The sequence below is a fragment of the Eulemur rufifrons genome, chromosome 2, assembly GCF_041146395.1.
Source record: "Eulemur rufifrons isolate Redbay chromosome 2, OSU_ERuf_1, whole genome shotgun sequence".
In the NCBI taxonomy this organism is placed as follows: domain Eukaryota; kingdom Metazoa; phylum Chordata; class Mammalia; order Primates; family Lemuridae; genus Eulemur; species Eulemur rufifrons.
In genome coordinates, this window is record NC_090984.1 from 53,628,514 (window position 1) to 53,650,299 (window position 21,786).

Consider the following 21,786-nt stretch of genomic DNA (forward strand, 5'->3'; position numbering starts at 1 on the left):
AATATCTGTAGGTAGAAAACAGGGACAAGATGGGTGATGAAGGAAGGGGTGATTCAAAGTAGATCTGCATAAATTGGTAGTTAACAGTATAGTTTATAAGCCACAGCTCAGGCTGTGATGGAGAAGATATAAGGTCACACTCATGAAAGTGTTAGATAAGCTGGCCTCTTATATTTCTCTAAATAATAGAAATTGTAACCATTTGCATAAAATGAAATTCATTTATATGGTTACAGTGCCCAAAATATTTTGTGTCCTTCAGAGGAAAAGAGAGACTGCCAGGCCATGGCTTAATTTGAGACTTATTTATAGGTAAGTATCTTTTTATTTCTGTCAAAATTTTAATAATGTGATTGATTCGTCTAGTATGAAAACGAGTAGTGACACAGAATCACTGTCAAAAGTCAGTGTTCAAAAACATTAAATAAATGGAAACATTGGTAGCCAAAATAAGCGTGCAAAATATAAACTATGTATGATGCACAGGTAAGATTTATTTGTTTAAAAATTTATATAAATAAATACTTAAAACAAGGGAAGGAGATCAAAGTAATTATAAAGCAATAAAAATAAGGCAGCTCTTTACCTCTCAATGGGTCTCTAAGTGCTTTACAGAACCCTCCCCTTTCTTTGAGAGATGTATAATAGATTCATTCACTTACATGCATAGGAACAACTTGTCACACCTTTAAATTCCTCTCCTATATGGATCAAGTTAGTGTTGGAACTCACTGTCAGAGTTATATCATAATGGTTAGGGATCATATGAAGCTGATTTGCAGAACACAGTGAATCACGTAGTAAGTAATGCCTCGGATGGTGGAGTGTCCGCAAGAAGACACTGTAACGCTCCAGTCCCTGGAGCCAGGTGTCTCTGCCACCCACACCTGAAGGCTTCAGGTTCTTCGGAGGATTCACTGGAGTCCTGATTTGTTCTAATTGTTTTTTCAGTCAAGTCAGCTGAGTCTCTGCTGAAGTTCCACTGTTCACTTTTCTCACAATCCTCTTTTATCATTTTACCGTTTTTCCTAAAAGTGTCCTTTGACTTTTCAAATCAGCTTCATATTTCATTTAAAACTTACAACAAAGCCCACTTTATCCAGGAGGGGCTGGATAAAATCATGGTGAAGGCGTGCATTAATTAACATGACTTCTTTAGCAGCAGTGTGCTTATTATGTAACAGTGATATTGAAAAGGCATATAAAATGTGCTTTTGATCGTAGAAATTTCAACATGATTTTTATGAATCCTTTTCTTGGAATTTTTGAGACCATCGTATATAAAATCAACCAGAGTTTATGAATCCTTTTCTTGGAATTTTTGAGACCATCATATATGAAATCAACCAGAGGTTGCAACATGGCTTTATTCTGCCTCATAACCTTTTTTCTTCGGTATTTTTGTATTGCTGTATCACAGTTGTACATATTTGTGGGGTACGTGTGATATTTTGATACATGTGTACGATCTGTAATGATCAAATCAGGGTGATTGGGGCATCTATCACCTCAAACATTTATCTTTTCTTTTTCTTTATGTTGAGAACCTCCTCATAATCTTGATTGTATTACTGTGATGTAGTGTTTTGTTGGCTGCTTTGGCTCAAAGCCTACCAAGGCATGATCTTAATGCTGTGCAAGGGATCTTGCTGGGCTTTGTCTGACCATGGCTGGGCCTTGTTCTTGAATGTCCCTGGGTATTATCAGTCTGAAGTGTCAAAAGTGCTAGTGACAGGCCTTGAGGCAGAGGTGTGGACACACGTGAAGACCAAGCAGCTCACCCTGAAGCACGTGGGGCACCTGGGACACAACAGCATATCCAAGGGAATCATCTGTCGAAGCCATTTCCAGCTCTATTATTCTAGGAGTCTATGAAGTTTTCTGACATCATAGCAGATCATTTTCATTTTCCTGGAGAATCGGCTGATAATGCCTAGAGCAATGAAGGCCCTAACCTGCTCAGGCTGAGTTTTGCACTTGAACATCACAGCTGAGATTTATTGCTAGCATTCTTGAGTTTGGCACCCTGTTCAAGATGGCAGCATTTATTAGCAGAAATTGATCAAGTTCACTGGTGCTCTGAACAAGCAGAGCCCTTAATTACCCTAAAGCATTGATATAAATAATAGTTTCTTTTTGAGTAGAGAAAGGAGTACTTTATATATTTGTTTAAAAGTTTTTTTCTCTGATTTTAGGTTTGGAATGCTAAATAGAAATGGATACTCATGACCAACAATTAAAGTCATACAGTAGTTGTGGAGACCCAAGAGCTAATTTGAGATTTCCCATGTCAGCTAAGAGGGAAATTTCAGTTGCTCATTTACATTCTCTTAGTCCTTTGGGGCTGCTATAACAGAATACCGTAAACTGAGTGGCTCATAAACAAAAGAAATTTATTTCTCACAGTTTTGGAGGCCGGGAAGTCCAAGATCGAGGCACTGGCAGATTCAGTGGTGAGGACCCACTTCTGGTTTAAAGATGACAATCTTCTCACCATGTCCTCACATGACAAAAGAGGTGAGGGAGCTCTCCAGGGTCTCTTTCATAACAGCACTACTTCCATTCATGAGGGCTCTGTCCTCATGACCTAATTACCTACAAAAGGCCCTACTTCCTACTACTCTCACATTGAGGGGTCGGATTTTAACATATGAATTTTGGGAGGACACAAACATTCAGTCTATAGCACATTCTTTCATGGGGAACAATAGTCTAGAAAGGAATTTGGAGGGAGAAGAAGATTCCAAAAGTCTGGACCACTTCTTAGTATCTAAAAAGGCCTGTTGATGTTTGTGAGAAATACCGATCGGCTACAGCAGACGTCTTATGGAGTTCAGTGTGTGATGATGTTCTCATCTCTAGGTGACATAACTCCTGCCTTTTATTTGTTTATGTTTTACATCTACCTTCCTTCTCTCATAAATTAAAAAAAATTAAAATGGATAAAGTTGAAGTCTAAAATTATTAATAATTCTAAGACAGAAAATTTAGCAAAAGCTCTTTTTTTTTCCCCACCCTGGGAGACATGCTAGTATTATATTTAGGCAAAAGTGAGGGTCTGATGAATGCAAAGATTTCAGCTTCCTGAGAAGAGTTTTCTGGAGTGTCGCACAGAGTCGCTGGCCCAGCAAGGTGAGAATGTGCAGGGTTCACATAGGGCTGGAAGGAGGGTCTCTGCTGAAAGAGCAGAATAATCGGGGGGAGGAACGGGGCATTCCTGTCTCACTGCACCAGCTTGGTTTGCTCCTGGCTCTCTCTGGGAGTGTCAGGCTAAACTCTGGAGAGCTCAGGTTCTCCTGCAGCTGTGGTCAGCCATTCAGGGGAGCATCTTTCTGGAGGTGAAGGAACCCTCTAGGAGACACGGTTTTGTAGAATTTCCTTATTAGTTAGGGACTGGGAAGATGGCTCTGAAAAAAAAACCAATGCACTTAAGAGGAAAAAAAAACCCAGAATTTTATTGCAGCACTGTCTTAGAAATCTGCGTATTGCAAACAAATAAAACAAAATTAATAAAAACTTTAGTTGTCACCCAGAACAGCCCCTCTTCCTCTGAAACTATATGACGAAAATACTTTATTACACCTATTTCATTTGCCTTGCTTAAATGAAAGTAAACGTAGGAAGAGGCAGGCCAAGATGTCATGTAAGAAGCTCGTTAACCCTTCTCCTTCATGAATCACCACCACCAAAACACAGATGGATTGTCGAGAAAAATGTCTACATGCTGAGCAACTTACTTTATTCAAAATTCCCTTATATGAAAATGTTACCTGACTCATATATTCATTTATTCAACCACCATTATTTAGTGGTCTTTTTTTTCCCTTCCATGATCAAGAACTTCTCTAAGTGATAAGAGGATGCAAAGATGAATCAGAACCAGAGCCTGCCCTCAAGGAATTTAAATACATGGAGGAGAGAGAGAAATTGTGAATATATAACAAAAATTACAAGTAGAAAGTAAAAAGTGTCAAAAGAAAAGCAGGGGTACAGGGCTGTGGGAGTTGGAGGAAGGAAAAATTACTTCCAGCTGACGGAATTAGCGGATGCTTTGAGGAGGCTGCAGATGAGGGAGGGGGAGGGAGGACTTTGAAGGCAGGTGATAGGGTGGGGGCTGGTGGTGGGAGCAGCAGAGATGGAGCCAGGAAGTAGTGATTCTCCAGGATTGCTTCCAAGAAGCCTGAGAAGAGGCTGCCTAAGCAATAGGAAGTGGTGTTGGGAAGGTAGGTCTATTCGGACTGCAGACAACGTTGGCTAAGGATTTCAGATATGATTGGATGGAGAATGAGTTTCTGAGCAAGAAACTGACAGGATATACTAGTGATTTTGAACAGTTAGCTTGGAAGAGTTTAATCAGATGAGTTGAAATGCCAAAAGATTGGGAGTGGAATACTTGTTGCAGGCTTTTATGTAATCAAAACAAATGTTTCCCACAGTGTGGAGAGTGTATAAATTGTAGTATGTATGATAAATCTAAGTGGTATTTAGATTTTAATAGTAAAATAGGTTTAAGTATGTCTTATAAAAAATTAACTTGCACATCAAACCTCTGATTCCATAGACTGTTGCCATGGATGAGTCTAAGGGGAAAAAATATAGGTCTATTGAATTTAAAATATTAAGTAAATATTATAGTGCATGTGATTTGCCCATACTGCCCAAATGTTGAAGGCCTTAGGGGAATGACTGCAGTTGTGAAACCCTGATCCAAGTGAAAGTTAATGAGTTCCTACCGTAGGGTATGAGGAATATTCTGGAGGAAGAACCTGCTTATTTTGGCAATCTAGGTGTGGTGAGCGAGGAAAGAGGGGCAGCAATCCAAGATGCTGCTAAGGTTTTGAGCCTGACTGTATCAGAATGCCAGCAACCACTCAAAGAAAGAAAGCAAGAGTAGGTTTACGAGAAAATAAGGGTTCAGTATACGAGCATCAGGAGTTTGAGAGGCATTTGAGATGCAGAACTGAAGAACTGAAGGGCTGGAGTAGGAGATTTAGAATCGGCTTCGAGGTAACAGCTGAAGTTGTGAGCTTGTGACTGAGGACTGTAGAGAGGACGGCCAAGGACAGCTCCTTGAGAAAGCTCGTACTTAGGAGTGATGGGAGCTAGAGACAATCAGGAAGATACCAAGGAGGTAGGAGGAGAAGTGAGAAAATGCAGGGTCATGACAGATCACAGCAAGCCTGAGCTCCCAGTATGGCCCTGTGATTGGCATAAGGTAGTTGCTAAATAAACACTGATGAAGAAGAAAAGCATAAGCAACAGAGCTGAGGTCTACAGAGAAGGTTGAGGGACAGAAGGGAGAAAATACCAGTGAATTTGGCCATGAGGAAGTCATTGGTGACCTTTGGGTCTGTAGAGTCTCAGTGGAGTGACAAGGGCAGAAGCCAGATTGCAAGGAGGGAAGGACAGAGTAGGGGGTCCGGAAGGGGACTCTTCTTTCAAGCACTGTGCAAATACAGAGGATGCTAGCTTGGGAGGGGGCGGGGAGTAGAATTGAGAAAGGGTGGTTTTATTTTTTGTTGTTGTTTTGTTTTTAAGAAGAGGGTGTGCTCGAGCACATTCGTAAACAAAGAGAAAGGATCTGGCAGAAGTAGAGAGACTGAAGTTGAAGGAGTGTTGGGGGTGGGGGCAAATTGGTGGAAAACACAGCCAAGAAGGGAAGAAGTGAGGAAACCAAAGTCACACATGTGGAATTTAGTATTGGCAATCCAGAAGAACAATTGTTTCTCTGAGACTAGCTGAGGATAAACACAATTAATGACATGAAGAAGAGAAAACAGGAGGAAGCTCCTATTAGGAGATTTTGGCTGTTTCATTTAGGTAGTAAGGTCGTCTTCAAGCAGTAAAGGGTCAAGACCAGGGTTTGCTCCTTGAGGAACATGGAAAGGTTGGCAGTTTTCGGGGCAGGGGATGTGAAGGAGCTATGCGTGTGCAAAGGCTGCAAAAGAGAGGACCCACTCCACTTCAGTAGCTCTTGGTCGTGGAAAGCTGAAGGGTGGGTAAATCTCACAGAAGTTGAGGTTGGCAAGTTTGTGTTGTGGTGGTAAAGAGACATCTAGCCCTAATTAGGATGGAAAGACCTTATTTTTTATTTAGTTTAGTTCAGGTATCATCAAGCAGGTAGTGGAGGAGGTAGAGTAGCTCCTAAAATTTCAGCATTCCTAATCTTCTATTTCTCAAACCCCCCCTTGTAGTCATTCTTAAAGCCTTGCTGCAGGTGGGTCCTGTTAATCGAATTCCATGGAGACAGTGAGAACTGAAGAGATTACTGGCTGTGATAATGAGGTGACTGCCTTAGGCACCACACCAAATTTGCTCTTTTATTTTCTTGAGACATTTAAAATGGTTTCTTGCCTGGAATACGGAGAACTTGAAGACAAAAAAGGGTACAACTTGTTTCCACGTGGGACGTAGGAGGAACACTGCTTTTGGAGTCAGACAGTTCTACGTCTGACTCTTTAGCTTGCTAGCTGTGTGACGTCTCTCTCCAAGCCTCTATTTTCTCACATGTAAAAAAGAAGTTTTAAAAAATGTAAATAAAGAGTTTAAAAATTACATTTTCAGTAGAGTTATTGTGAGAACTAAATTAATTAAAAGTGTTCAATGCAATGTCAGGCATATAGTAGTTACTCAATAAATGGAAGCTAAATTATTTTCCATAGTTATCTTTCAAATTCTACTTTGTTAGGTTTTCAGAGTATCTTCTAAATGAATTCTACATGTATTTGACCTTGGAAAAGTACATTTTCTGGGCCGGGCGCAGTGGCTCACGCCTGTAATCCTAGCACTCTGGGAGGCCGAGGCGGGTGGATCGCTCAAGGTCAGGAGTTCGAGACCAGCCTGAGCAATGAGCGAGACCTCGTCTCTACTAAAAATAGAAAGAAATTATCTGGCCAACTAAAATATATATAGAAAAAAAAAAATTAGCCGGGCATGGTGGCGCATGCCTCTAGTCCCAGCTACTCGGGAGGCTGAGGCAGTAGGATTGCTTAAGCCCAGGCTTTTGAGGTTGCTGTGAGCTAGGCTGACGCCACGGCACTCACTCTAGCCTGGGCAACAAAGCGACACTCTGTCAAAAAAAAAAAAAAAAAAAAAAAGTACATTTTCTGTAAGTTAATGGTTGCAAGGAAAGGGATAATGTTGTCACATGGCTAGGTGAATGAAAACCTTGGCCCTGTGTTCTTAAACTGAAAACTCCCCGCAGGTTAGGTTAAGTTGCTCTCTGTAGGCAGAAGCCTACGATTCTCAGAGCAGCATCGCTCTTTGTGATACTGGGCTGCCCTTTACTTGTTCGTTTTGCTGAGCTCAGTACTAACTTACTTCCCCAAGGCAGGCAAACCAAGTGTCACTGTGACATTTTCCCTCCACTGGAAGAGGAAGCTTTGGTCACTAAGAGTAGACATTGGCTTACTATGGTGAATTAAACTAAACCTATCTTCAGCCCTGACACAGTTGTCGTGGTGACCATGTCTGTTTGGTTCATCTCCATGTCGGGTGCCTGACACGGATCATGGTATACAGTAGATAATCTATGTATTTAAAAAAATGAATCAGTAAGATCTTTGTGAACATGATTAAAAATTATTGGCTTGTGAGAGTTTGGTTGGATAGCTTTGTAGAAAAAGACAGCACAGATAGATTGCTGGCACCTGAGTTCAACTGGCTTCGTCTCTGCCGGGTTATATGCAATTATTTTTAAAAAAGGAATTGCTTGAGGACATTGATGACTCTATCTATACATGGAGAGAGAGCCAATTTGTTAAATGGCAAGAGCAGAATCCAAAGAAATCCTCAGAAAGAGTACAGGAGAATGGAAAGAACAGTCCGTGTACAGTTAGATAGCTTCAGATTTGAATCTTGGTTTCACTCATGCTTGGGGAGTAACTATCAGCAATTTGCTTAACCTTCCAACCTTGGTTTCATCAGCAAAGTTAGAGGCAGAATCTCTACCTCACGGGGCTCTTCCATGGATGAAACGTGTTGGTGTAGTATAGAAGCCCCCAAAGCAGTGCACTTTACGCAGAATAAGAACTCCTTAGCTTGTTTCCTACTGCCAGAGAGAGTTTGGGATAGGTTGAAACAATAAGCCAACTTTAACAAGCTGAAATTATAAAGAAGTTAAATGAAAAGAATGCTTATGTACCAAAATTCAATTACATAAATATAAGGCAGGAGCTATGTGACAGAAGGAGAGATTTTAGCTGACAGAAAGCACAATTTGATTTGGAAGAAAAAAAAACCAGCCTTCTATTAATACAACAGAACATCCAGAATGATAGAAGTCAGACAGTGTAGTCCACACGGATCAGAATGGCTTTGGACTATGGTACCAGTGATGGGATCCACCTTTAAGGGGGGTATTGAGAACCTGTCGCCCATTGTGAGGAAACTGGTGTGAAGGAACAGGGATGCTTGAATTGGAGAGGAGAACATTTAAGGGGACAGACAAGGTAGCTGCATTTAAGCATTTGAAGGGTTATCATGTGGATGAAGGTAACTGGTTTGCTCTGTCTGTAACATGACAGGAGACAGGACAAGGATCAGTGAAGGTGAGGGATGTAGGTTTCAGCTTGACCTCAGCCGGCACTTTGTAAGTACCAGTTACCTGAATGTGGAATGAATGAGCTGCATGCAGAGGTACTATGCTTCATGGTAGTATGTTCCTGAATACGCTTAAGCCCGCTATGTTCGTACTTTGGCCCAGGTGGTACAGAGAGAAATAAGAAATTGGCTGAGATACTGGACTACATATCACCCATAGCCCTTCCAACCCCGTGACACTGGGGTTTCCTTTACCTTTCCTAACTCAAAGTTATCAAAATGCCCTTTCTTTCTCAAAAAAAGTGGAGTTCGGTGGAGTTTAAAGACAAACAATAAAAATTAACCTCAAAGAATAAAGAGCTTTTCAGCCCAGTGTGTTTATTTGTTTCAAAAGAGCTATTAGCTGAATTTCAATCTTAACCTTAATCAGATTCTCTTCTTAAGAATTCTTTAAACACTCCACGAAGTACCCAATCTTTCCTCTTGCATCTGGCAATTTTTGTAAAGACATGCTCAAGGCATAGCTCAAAATAGAACCGTATTTCCTGACTTCTAAATCCCTGGGCTATCTCCACACAATGCCTCTTACACTGAACTTTCCAGAGGCTGTTTGAATTCATCCTTCCAGCCCTTGAGGGCTTCCTTTCAGTGATTCACAACTCTATTGGACTGTCCAGTTTTGGAAAGGTTAGAGGACTTGACAAGTAAAACCTCTGAGAGTAAAGTAAAGGGAGACCTGAATACAAAGGTGTAATATGTAGGGTTACTCCACTTCTGTGTTGAGGAATGGTGATTCTTATTTTTAGCTGGGAAGACAGTGGGATAAAATCATGCTGCTTAGGTCTTAGTCATTAATCACAAGGCTGATCCACCCTTGGCTCTCAAGCCAGCATGGAAGTTATGAGAAAGTCAAGTCATCCATACAGGTTCCATTTCCTTTCCATCTGCCCCATGTCTTTTATTTACTGATTCCACTTTGGGGCACAATACTTGACCTGCTAATAAAAATGAAGCATGCTGCCTTCTTAGAGGAAATATTGGTGAAGTTTTGCAGACCCCCTTCAATTCCCAGACTTGACTTTGAAGAAACACATAATTAGACTGAGGATCTACTATTACTAAATGGTACAACAGCAGAAGTTCAAGCAGTATTTATATTCAAATCTGCTTCTAAGATCTCATCTACATTATTAATTATCCTCACTTTGGATAAAAAAAGGGGGAGAAGAGGAACAGTTTGATTAGTGGTAGCTCTGCAAATTGTCACCAAGAGCCATTGGTTCCTGGAGCCTGATGACTGCTCTACATTCTTCCAGTGTGGACACCTAGAGCTGTTGAAAAGAATTGAGACGCTTGTCAACAGCATGGAAAGCTGGCCTTCATCAAAACAATTTTAGCCTGCGAGACTAATGACCTTTCGTTGCTGTTTGTTTTAGTTTGGAACTAAATGAGAAAATTGTTTTAGATAACAGTAGCTTTGTCTTCCTTTCCCAAGCATTTTATTGGGAAAAGCCAAGTAGCACAATTGTTAACCATTATTTTATATATATAAATATATATATATATAGTAATATCCCTATAAACAGAATAAAATATTTAGCCTGGAAATCTAATTTCAGAATGAATAGTGAAAAATAGTAATGACATAAGGAAGGCATCATATCTAAGGAGAAAAATGGCTGTTGTTTGCTCACATTACCACAGTAATCATAGTCCCACATGATAAAATGCAACATTACTAAGTGCTACTTGCCTCCAGTTTTTTTTTTTTTTTCCTTCTTAAATAGCTGTAAACTGAGCTACCTGATGAACAGTCTCTAGGGACAGGATAGGATCACCCTTGTTTCCTGTTCAGCCTTGCTGAAGGGGAAAAAAAAAAAACCTAATGAAAGAAAAGAACGTAATGGCTTTGCCATTAATCCAGGTAAAAGGTTTATCAAAGTTCAAAAATCAATTAATTTTTAAATCTTAATCACTCAATTTCTTTTCTGAAGAGCAAATAAATTCCTGGCTCATAAGATTTAGAAACCTGCAAATCAAAACATAAATAAAAACAAGAGATGTTCAGTCAGCAATATAAAAACCCTATTGGAGAAAGTAAAAGTTAGGTGTTTTTCATTTATCTAAGATCTTTTAGTAGTCCATTTGAAGTGGCATGCAATTAAAAAATGCACGTGGATATTGCCTTTCTTGGTTAAATGTGTATGGGTGGGAATGTATGGAAATGTTTAAAGTTTTTAAGTAAAAATATCAAATGGGCTTTATGTAAACCCCCAGATAATTTACAGACATTTGCAGCACTGACTATTTCCCTTCAGCTCCGTATCAGGGTGGAGAACAGAGACGTTTGTTGCATCATTGCGAGCAATGAAATTTCTGTAAGTCGCGATCTGCTGGCATGTAATAACTCGATCTGCTTCATGCAGACAAAATATATTAAAAGTATGGACGAGTGAAGTTTGTGCCCCAGGGAAAAGGCGAGATAATGCATTGAAATTGTTCAGAGGTAGTTAGATGCCTAATGGTCTAATATGTGAGCTATGTGAGGTCTGAGGTCTGGTTCTCATAAATTCTGGCTAGACTGATCTTGTAATTTCAAGCAAAGGATAAAAGCGTTAGCCAGAATCATCAGTGTTCAAGGTCCATGATGCTGGATATTATTCATGTAAAGATTTTAAAAAGAAAAAACACACTTTAAAAGGGATGCTGTAGAGTAGGGAACCTGTGGCCTTGGGGCCACATGTGGCCTTCCGGATCCTTGACTGCGGCCTTTTGACTGAATCCAAATTTTACAGAACAAATCCTTTCATTAAAAGGGGTGCGACAGAGAAAGATGAAGCTTTTCTTGCCTCCTTTAGTGCTTAAAAAAGAACAATCTCGAACAATCTCGGAAGGCCGCAGGTTCCCCACCCCTGGAGCCATTTAAAGAAATAAATTAACTTGGAATTTATATAAACCTTTCACATCTTTTTCATGATGGGATAGGATTTTTGATATAATATAATAATGTGCTGCATGAAAAACCATGTAGGATCTAATTATTTCAACTTCAAACTGACATATCTGTGTTTAAATTGGAGTAAAAAACATGTTTGTAATAAAAATTTACCATTACGAATGGAATAATTTAAAACCAATTAGGACGGATTCAGGAGTGATTAGAGGAAAAAGTTCCCAAGACATTTGGTAGTCTTATAAATGATTTCACAAAATATGCTAAGACTATCCGACCAATTACATGTGGCTGAATACTGAATCCTCAGATTTGAAAAGAAAATTTGCTAAGAACTGGGCTTTTGAAATTAGGTAAACGGTGGATATGAAAACCCTTGCTAACTTCCTCCTTTATGTAATTTATTTCATCATGGGGGTAGAAGTTTTGAAGTTTTCATTTGCAGTTTCTTTTCTTTTTTTAACCAGCTCACTTATGTTTGAGTCTACAGTATATTTTTACAGTCTTTCCTGCCAGAATCGTTGACAGTATTTTTAAATGCTTTCCCTCGCTGCCTAGGTTATACCAAGCACCACTCTCCTTAAGTTCTCAAAACTATACCACCCACACACACATCATGAATAGAGATGTGCATACTTTTTTTTTTCTTTTGGAAAACAAAGTGTTCAATCTAAAATTACTTTGGCTTTATTGTGACCCTGAAAATCATCTCAACTTCACACCTTATGGAGGTAGCTGGTGTGAGCTTCTGTTTGATCCTGGTGACAAGGCTATCATTCTAAAATTATTCATAAAAACATTTATATTTACATATACATAATTATATAATTTCTCTATTAGTACCATACTTCAAAGCATTCTGACATTCCGTAAGAACTTCAGTATAAGGTACCCTTTGGGCTAAAAAAACTTTTAATCCTGTCTTCTGAATTTCCTTGAAGACATTTATAGATTCAGTTACAATGGATTACATGAGTTTGACTTTTGAAATTGATGAAAATGCTTAACCCCAAACTGGTCTGCTTGATATTGTAGCACATATACACAGCCACTATCTTTTAATATCTATAATACACAAATACTTGGTTAGCTGTCTAGGAGGTGATATTGGTTATTTACAAATGAGGTAACCAGTCTCAAAGACTAAAATGATCTTTGAAATCATCCTTAAAACCATCAGATTGCAAACTTTGCATCACTCCTGCTTATATTTACCCTTTTTTCTTTAAACAAATGCTTCCATTTCATTTATTCTTCACCTCGAGGAAATATACTGAGAGATCCATCTACCAGGTAGAACATAAAAAAGAAGTATAAGGAATGATGTTGCTATTTATTCTTACGTTTAATGCCCCAGGAGACTTTGGACAAGTGGGTCAATATTTTTTTTTAAATGAAAAGTATGGTAGGTAGATTATTTAAACTGATAAGAACAGAGACTACCCTTGGTCTTAGCCAAAGGTCAAAGAAGCAATAGATGGATTATTTAACTACTGGAATTCTCAGAGTTTCTTTTTGCCTCATTTAAATATAATAATTACAAAATAGGAAAAGATTCCAGAATTGAACTCTTTCATGGATTTCCCTCCATATCATTTGGAAGAAAATTCTACCAACAATTCACCTACCTCTGGTTTTGAGTAATTTTATTGGTATGCCCATCTTTCCATAACTCCTTCTGCTACCTTGCCTTTGACATTTTGCTGCCAGTTTATGAAAATAAGGTGACTGTATGACAATCCTCAGCTACAGAAAATTTGTAAGAATTATTGGTGGAATTGAGTTATTTAAGTTTCATTATAGGTTCTGTGTCCATTAGGGAGACTAATAGTTTTAGCAGGAAGGGTAGATATTGAGAATTTGGAATTAGTTTACATTTTATATTCAAAGTTAGGGAATATGATTACCTTTTGATTATTTCAATTCTAAACATCTCAAGGCAAAATTCAAAATCCGTGCTAGAAAACCTGAGTAGATTCCTCGAATCACCCTCTTCCCTCCCCCTCTTCCTCTTTCACCAAATCTTTTCCAGATTGTTTGCAGAATGAAATTATCTAATTTCATGAGTATTTGTTCTGAGAAAGCACTACATTCTCTGGTAGAGAGAATTCAGAGACCATGTTTCAAGGCCTGATATCTTAAGGCAAGACCTTTTTGTCCATGAATGTCACCCTTGATTCGATGGGTACTCTGAGAGAACCATCTGGGCCAAACATCCCCAAATACATCTCTGAACCAATATATTGATAATATCATTTATGGAAGAAGACAAATGTCAACAAGTTGACTTCTCAAAGTACTTTGTTCCACATCTCTGAGAAACACATAAAATATTGTGATTTTTGTAAAAGTAAGTTAACTTGGTTTGAGATCTCTTAGAAAACATTATATGCTTATAACTGTCATTTCATTATTTTTTTCAAAAATTCATATCACCAAATCAAACTGTAGCAAGAGTTTATTTAGGATGTTTTAATATCCATTGAAGCACTGTTTCAAAATGTACATCTGCCTGCTTCATTATAATATTTCTGAATTTGTAACTCTTGCCACTATTAAATCTAGTTTTAGAAAAGACCTTGGGAACCAATGCTGAATTATTAATTTGAACATTATGAACTTTTCGAGTTCTAAGTATAGTGGAGGAAGTTAATTTGACTAATTAATCTAGTTGATTACAATATATTTATCCAAGCAGAGTCAATCTAGTAGATCAAAAATTTAAAGAGCCTCTAATAAAACTATAAACAAAGCAAATTAGTAATTCAGTGACTAAAAAAGTCAATTGAAAATTGACACTTTAATATGTACTTTTATTCATCTTATAGAGAGCATAGCTTGATAGCTTTAAGAGTTTGTACTTTGTACTTTCGTTATATTTCTAACATTCACAAAGTGTCCTAGACTATAGCCTAATTAAAATTTTAACCTCCACCTATTACACTGCAAAAGTATGCCTAGACCAGAGCATTTTACATTTATTTTCTTCAGGCTTTCTCGCTGAACTATACTATCTGCCTTACTTAGTGTACACAATGAAGATGCATGAGAGAAATAAGCTCCCTTGTTTGTTTAAATGTCCCACCTACAATCATGTGGGTGATGGCAGCGTCAGTGAAAATAGGCTCTCCTTTTGCTTAGTGATAAAAACCACATTTAATAGGTCTAATTTTAGATGTAGTCACTGATTCTGTCCCATGATAAAAGAATAACATGTGGAATGTGCCCAAACAGAACTTCTAAAGGTGTATGTTAAATCAAAGACTGTTCCTTTGAGTTTGTATTAAAAAAAGAAAAATCTCATTGATTTTATGGAAGAAATAAGGGAAAATTTCACTCTATGGATTGCTTGATGTGAGGGAATACTAGAGTGTTTCGCTTTAGTCTGATACTTAGTAGACAAGTCCCTTGAGTAGGAAGCATGGCTAATTCTGTTCTTTAAAGTGCCTAATGTGGTGTTGACATACTCAAATGTTAAATAATATATTTTAACATGAAGGGAAAGCTCAAAGCTTTCATGAGGTAAGGCTGAAAAATAGTTATACATGCCCTTGATTCATGGAAAATAAAGAGGCAAAGAACTCACATTCATTTATTCATTCCAGTAAAAATCCTTATGGTCTTATGTTTAACACATGTTAGATTTACATTTTCTAGATTTTCAGAGCTTCAAATCCTCCCTCAGAAAAAATTTTATCTTAATAGCTCTCAATATCAGGATATTTTTTTTCTGAAAAGCATACCTCCCTTTCTGGCACTCACACTTTTAAAGTATTATACTAAAAACAGTAAGTTTTTGCTTCTCTTAAAAATCTACACCATACTTAAAAGCGTCAAATTGTACACTTTAAATGAGTGCATTGTATGGTATGTGAATTATATCCCAAAGCTTTAAAAAAAGCTACACCAATAAACTGTCCATGCCAGTGCCTTTTTTCATTTTTCTTTTTCAACTACTTCCTTTGCTAAGGAAAAATTCAAACCAAAACAATTATTTAAAAAAAAATTTCCAGATATGCCAAAAAGAGGTACTTTGAAAATGATTTAGGTGAACAAGAGACTATATTTACAATTCAGGCACTAAAATTTGCCATCTACTTTAATAGTAACAAATTTATAATTTCTACACTGGCTCTGTTGGCTGATTTGATATTAGACAAAGTTAATTTTTTTCCTGCAGATTTCACAAAATGTGGATTCATGCATTCATTTAACCAGTAGATTTAAATTTTAAATCAAACTGTGTTCTTTGAAAATGTGTAGAAAAATAAGAACTCTGCTTAAAGATGAAGATTCAATGCGCTGCCTTCAAGTAGCCTACAACCTAGTGGAGGAAACAAACAAGTAAGTGGCATGTTGCTGCACTACACTTACACTGCAGAAACAATTGTCATATAGTATTCGGTAAATATCTGGCAACCATGAAATAATTGCTGACAAACCAGCAATTAAGCTAGTCCATTATGTGAAATGTAGCACATAGTCTTCCAAATCAGAGTTGGCCAGTAGTAACTAAAATGCAGTAATACCACTCAAGTTGTAATAGCAGTTAAATTTATATGATTAGACCAATGGTAACAGTCATTTCCACTTAGAAGATCTTAGGGAAGAGTTTTGATGACTCAGGAGAAGTAAAGAAACCTTGGGTGGAGAATATATCTGGGCCTTAGGCAGTTGCAGTCAGAGCTAACTCTCCTCCCAAGTCAAACCTAGGCCAAGCCTAATTCTCTAATATTTTCAACGATAAATACCATAATGAACATAGGAATGGTAGGGTCGGCTCAATTGCACAATGAAAGGGTAGCTGGGTAGTGACAATGTGAGCAGAAATCATGTTGGACTGAAAATTAATTGGAAAACCATGAGCTCTAGTTTGGATCTATCCCCAATTGTCTCTAAGTGTTCACTTAACCTCTCTAGTAGTACCTTGACTTGTTAACTCTCAAACAGCATGATTCTTTGTAAGTGTTTAGCATGTTTTCTGATGGTTAATGAGTGAGTAGATATAGGAAATGCCAACCATTGAAGATAAGAAATATGATTCTAATGGTGGCATTTTGAAGTTTGACAATGAAAGGATTAATTAAACATGTCTTTATAGGAGTTGGCTATCTTTGTATTAACTGGTGGGTCTAAATGTTTATAAATTGGAACCCCATTTTTTTCTGCTGGCCTTTTTTACTTTCTTAAAATAATGTTTTCCTCTGTATATTTCTTTAATGTCTTCTTCCATGAAGAAGAGATAGGATTATCTAGTAGTAAACAATTTAGGATTATATTATAAGAGATAATGAATTCACCTTCTTAAAATGCTTTGGAAATAGTTAGATGAATACAAATTGTTGTTTTGGGGTCCTGACAAATGTTAAACATCTCACTGGAGAGAGAAAAGAGTTATCTTCATATGGGGGAATGGTTGGTGGTTATTGTTTTAAGATATTTCCATAGCTAATGGTTATTTATTGTGAATTTCTACTTTAATAAATCTTTTCCTTCTTTCCACAAATCCACTATGTAATGACTTCTGCAGTGTGCCTTGGGATATTCAGTCTTGGGCCAAGACAAACTATTTTCCTCACAACTGTTATCTATTATAACAAATAAAGTCATAACAATTGTCTAGAGAGGACACTTGTAAGAAATGACAATATTTTTGCTGTGTCTGAAGGGTTTCCCAAGCCAAATGACAGGAATGTCAGCTAACATTCATTGTCACTGAATGCGTATTTCCAATACAATTGGAAAACTGATGAACAAAGAAAACATGTTGATTTGAGGTTTCCCAAAGGATAAAGTACCCTCCCCTCAAAAAAGAATCTGATATGACCCATTTGGATAATAATAAATATCTGGCATTTTAAATTTATTTTTTATGCATATATGCAAGGTGTACAACATGATGTTTTGATACATATGCATGTGATTACTCCAGTCAAGCAAATTTTCATATCCGTCATCTCATATAGTTACCTACCTTTCTTTCTAAGAGTACGTAAAATTTACTCTCTTGTCAAATTTCCTGTATACAATATAATGTTATTAACTATAGTCCCCACGTTGTACATGAGACTTACTTATCCTACATAACTGTGACATTTTTAAGAGTCTAAGATGGTATTTCTGTGAGATGTGTGAGCATTTCTAAAGTACAACATTATATCCATGAAAAAATTGTAAAAAAGCTGAACCAAAATTTTATATAGATCTGATGATCAGTGCAAGCAGTATTCTCAACAGAAAAACTGAGTGTTTTGTCTTCTTTGATTCAACCCCAGCGGTGAGTTTGGTGGTTGAATCAACTGTTTGAAAAAAACGAATGATAGTTGAGATTCATTTAGATCAGATGAGAATGATCATTATGAACAGAGAAGGATATGAGGGACCTTCAGCCCTGTAGTTGACTTGCCTTTTTTTTGCCACCAAAGTTTTACCATTTTAATACATGACCTATAACAGACTTGGTCTCATTTTCAGTGACTATCTAGTTCATTGGTTTTACCATAACTTCACTACAGCCCCTGAAAGAACTGTAACCTGATTTTGACTTCCCTTTGGAAAGTTCACTACCAATGTCACCCTACCTCAAGAAGGGCTTGCAATAGGTAGATTTTCTAAGTTTTAGAAGCTTATCTTTAACTCTGTAATCTTCTTTTTTCTCCTTTTCCCACTTCATTGTATGCACTCTTTCCCTCATACACCCCACCCCACACTCAATGATCTTGCAGCACTGTACTCCAGGAAGTTTTACTTCTTTTGGTGTACACTTTACCACCACCAAAGCATATTCCAGTCACACCTCCCACACCTCTTGGCCTAGTTTCCTGCAGTGTGTACACTCACATTTTATGAGAGCATCCTATGTAACAGGCATGGTCCAGTGAGGAAAACAGGAATCATGCTAGTTATTGTAACAGAGAGAATTCAGTACAGGCATTTGGATAAATTGGTGTTAGTAACCTGAAGAAGCAAAACAAAACACACAGAAAAAAAACAAGATAATGCTTTTGAAAACTATTACTATCTCCAGGGCTCAGGGACAGAAGGGAGAGGCTGGGGACAGCAGATCCTAGAAGGTCAGAGGAGGAGCTTTGTAGAGTTTGAGACTCAGTCCTCTGAGAAATGGTACCACCCAACTAGTGCTAGTGCTGGTACCTCAGGAGCTGGGCCTCAGATCTCTACGGAGGGGTCTTGCCAAACTCATCCGGTTTACCTCTAAGTCAGCATGATGAAGTTGATGCTGGGAGTGCTACAGGAAGCTGGAAAATGGAACCAACTGTAGCCACCAGAGTGAAATATCTGTGCCAGAGCAATGTGGATGGAACATTAAGAGCACAAGAAAGAGAAAATTCTTCTTCTTCCTGCCTTCCAGTCTTCCTCTAGTGCTCCCTAATGTCACTGTCTCTAACAGGGAGCCTGGGGGAAAAGCAGAAATGCAGTTTGTAATGTCCTAGTCCTAACATCCAAAAGCAGAGTGCTGAAGAGAAAGTTTGGAGCTGAGACACTGGCTAAATAAAGGCTACCCTGGAGGCTACAGCTGAATACAGAAGGCAGGATTATGTTTAACTAGGGAGAGATGTGAATCCCAAGAATACAAAACAAGGTTAATTTTTGCTAACGAGTATCAAGACTTGATCATCTCCAAAATAAAATGATGTGAAAATCTAGGGTAACAGACACCGTATCAAAATGGATCTAACTAGCAGCTCTTAGTACGATTTCTCCCCAATTTGTTGCTTAATGCCCATGAAAACACAATAAATAAAAAAAATTACAATAGCACTAGAAACCAATACTGATAGAATTGGGGGAGAAAAGGCCTTATTTATAAGGCATATGGAGCTTCAACTCATAGCACATCCCTCTTTCCTACAGAAAAGCATTAGCATGGTGAGAGGTAAGAATATGCTTCACAGCTCTGTCACCATCTGCCTGCTGACCTAGTGAACCAGGAATTGTGCCAACCAGAAATCTGAGCAGGAACCCCTGTCTAGCCCTTGGGAGCTGCTCTGAGAGAGTATCATTTCCCCTACACTTCAGCTGTCACCTTTCTACAACAAACAGATATTGAAATTCTCAGGAAGCAAATGAACAGAAAGTAGGGGGATGTTAACAGTGGCGCAGGGCATTCTAATAGATGTTGTCCTTATGAGAAAGCTATTGTGGGAAGCGGGACGTGGATGGAAAAAAACATTAGCTGTGAAGACTGCAAATTTCACTTTTCCAAGCACTACGTCCACTCAGAATAAAGCAAATAACACATCTGAGGATGCCCTAATTCAAGATCCAGAAGAAATAATCAGAATATTATATTACAAGAAAACAAGGCCTTTATGAAAAGGCAAAAGTATAGAATGGAAAGTTAAATGATGAGATAAAAAAACAGGAGAAGATAAAAAGCAAACAGGAAAAGATGAAAAAGATTAAAAGGAAGCTAAAAGCACAAGAGCAAGATTAAAATACGGACTGAGAACAGTCAGGAACAGAATTGATCCTGCAGAAAAGCAGAATGTGATGAAGAAAGACACATTTGAACAAATCTCTCATGAAGGAGCAGAGAAAGACAAAAAATTAAAAAATAAAATGAGAGGGAAAGTGATGATATGGATAACAGAGAATGGAGGACCAACAGGTGGGTATTCTTAAGAAAGCTAAGTACAAATACAGTAACAGTGGTAATCAAGAATATAACAGAAAAAAAAATCACAAATTCCCTGAAGAAAAACAGTAGAAAGTATAATGAAACTAAGAGTAGGCTTTTTGAAAAGATAAACAAAATTGACAAACTTTTAGCTGAACTAAAGAAAAAAGAGAAAAGAATCAAATAAATAAAACTATAAATGAAAGAGGAGACATTGCAACTGATACCGCAGAAATACAAAGGATCATAAAAGACTACTGTGAGTAATTATGCACCAACAAATTGTATAACCTAGAAGAAACAGATAAATTCCTAGAAACATAAAACCCACCAAGAATGGATCACGAAGAAATAGAAAATCTGAGCAGACCAATAACTAGTAAGGAGATTGAATCAGTAATTAAAAATCTCTGAACAAAGAAAAGTCCATGACCTGAGGGATTCACTCGTGAATTCTACCAAACATTTAAAGATGTCAACTCTCAGATTCTTTCAAAAAATTGAAGAAGAAAGAACACTTCCAAACTCATTTTATGAAGTCAGCATTACCCTGATACCAAAGCCAGACAAGGACAGTATAAGAAAAGAATATTACAGGCTAACATCCCTGATGAACATAGATGCAAAAATTCTCAACAAGATACTAGCAAATCAAATACAACAACACATTAAAAAGATCATACCATGATCAAGTGGGATTTATCCCTAGGATGAAAAGATGGTTCAACATATGTAAATCAATAAATGTGATATACCACATTAACAGAATGAAAGATAAAAATCACATGATCATCACAATAGATGCAGAAAAAACATTTGTTGGAATGTATGTTGACATAATAAAGGCCATATATAATGAGCTCATAGCTAACATACTACCCAACAGTGAAAAGAAAGTTGGAAGCTTTTCCTCTAACATCATGAATACGACAAGAATGCTCACTCTCACCATTTCTATTCTATGTAGTACTGAAAGTCCTATCCAGAGCAATTAGGCAAGAAAAAGAAATAAAAGACATTCAAATCAGAAAGAAGAAAATAAAATTATCTTTGTTTGCAAATGACACGATCTTATATATAGAAAATCCTAAAGGTGCCACCAAGAAACTTTTAGAACTAATAAACAAATTCAGTAAAGTTGCGGAATACAAAATCAACATACAAAAATCAATTGTGTGGGCTGGGTGCAGTGGCTCACGCCTGTAATCCTAGCACTCTGGGAGGCCGAGGCGGGAGGATTGTTTGAGCTCAGGGGTTCGAGACCAGCCTGAGCAAGAGTGAGACCCCGTCTCTACTAAAAATAGAAAGAAATTAGCTGGACAACTAAAAATATATATAGAAAAAATTAGCCGGGCATGGTGGCACGTGCCTGTAGTCCCAGCTACTCGAGAGGCTGAGGCAGGAGGATCGCTTGAGCCCAGGAGTTTGAGGTTGCTGTGAGTGAGGCTGACACCACAGCACTCTAGCCCAGGCAACAGAGCGAGACTCTGTCTCAAAAAAAAAAAAAAAAAAAAAAATCAATTGTGTGTCTATACATTAACAATGAACTATCCATAAAAGAAATTAAGAAAACAATCCCGTTTACAATAGCATCAAAAACAATAACATACTTAGAAAAAATTTAACCAAGGAAGTAAAAGACCTGGACACTGAA

General features: G+C 37.7%; 1 protein-coding gene across 6 annotated transcripts in view; it reads left to right on the plus strand.

Moving 5' to 3' along the window:
* The window catches only part of MEIS2 (Meis homeobox 2), a 204,881-nt gene that overhangs the window by 91,414 nt on the left and 91,681 nt on the right, over window positions 1-21,786 (plus strand). The gene's annotated exons all lie outside the window — the stretch shown is intronic.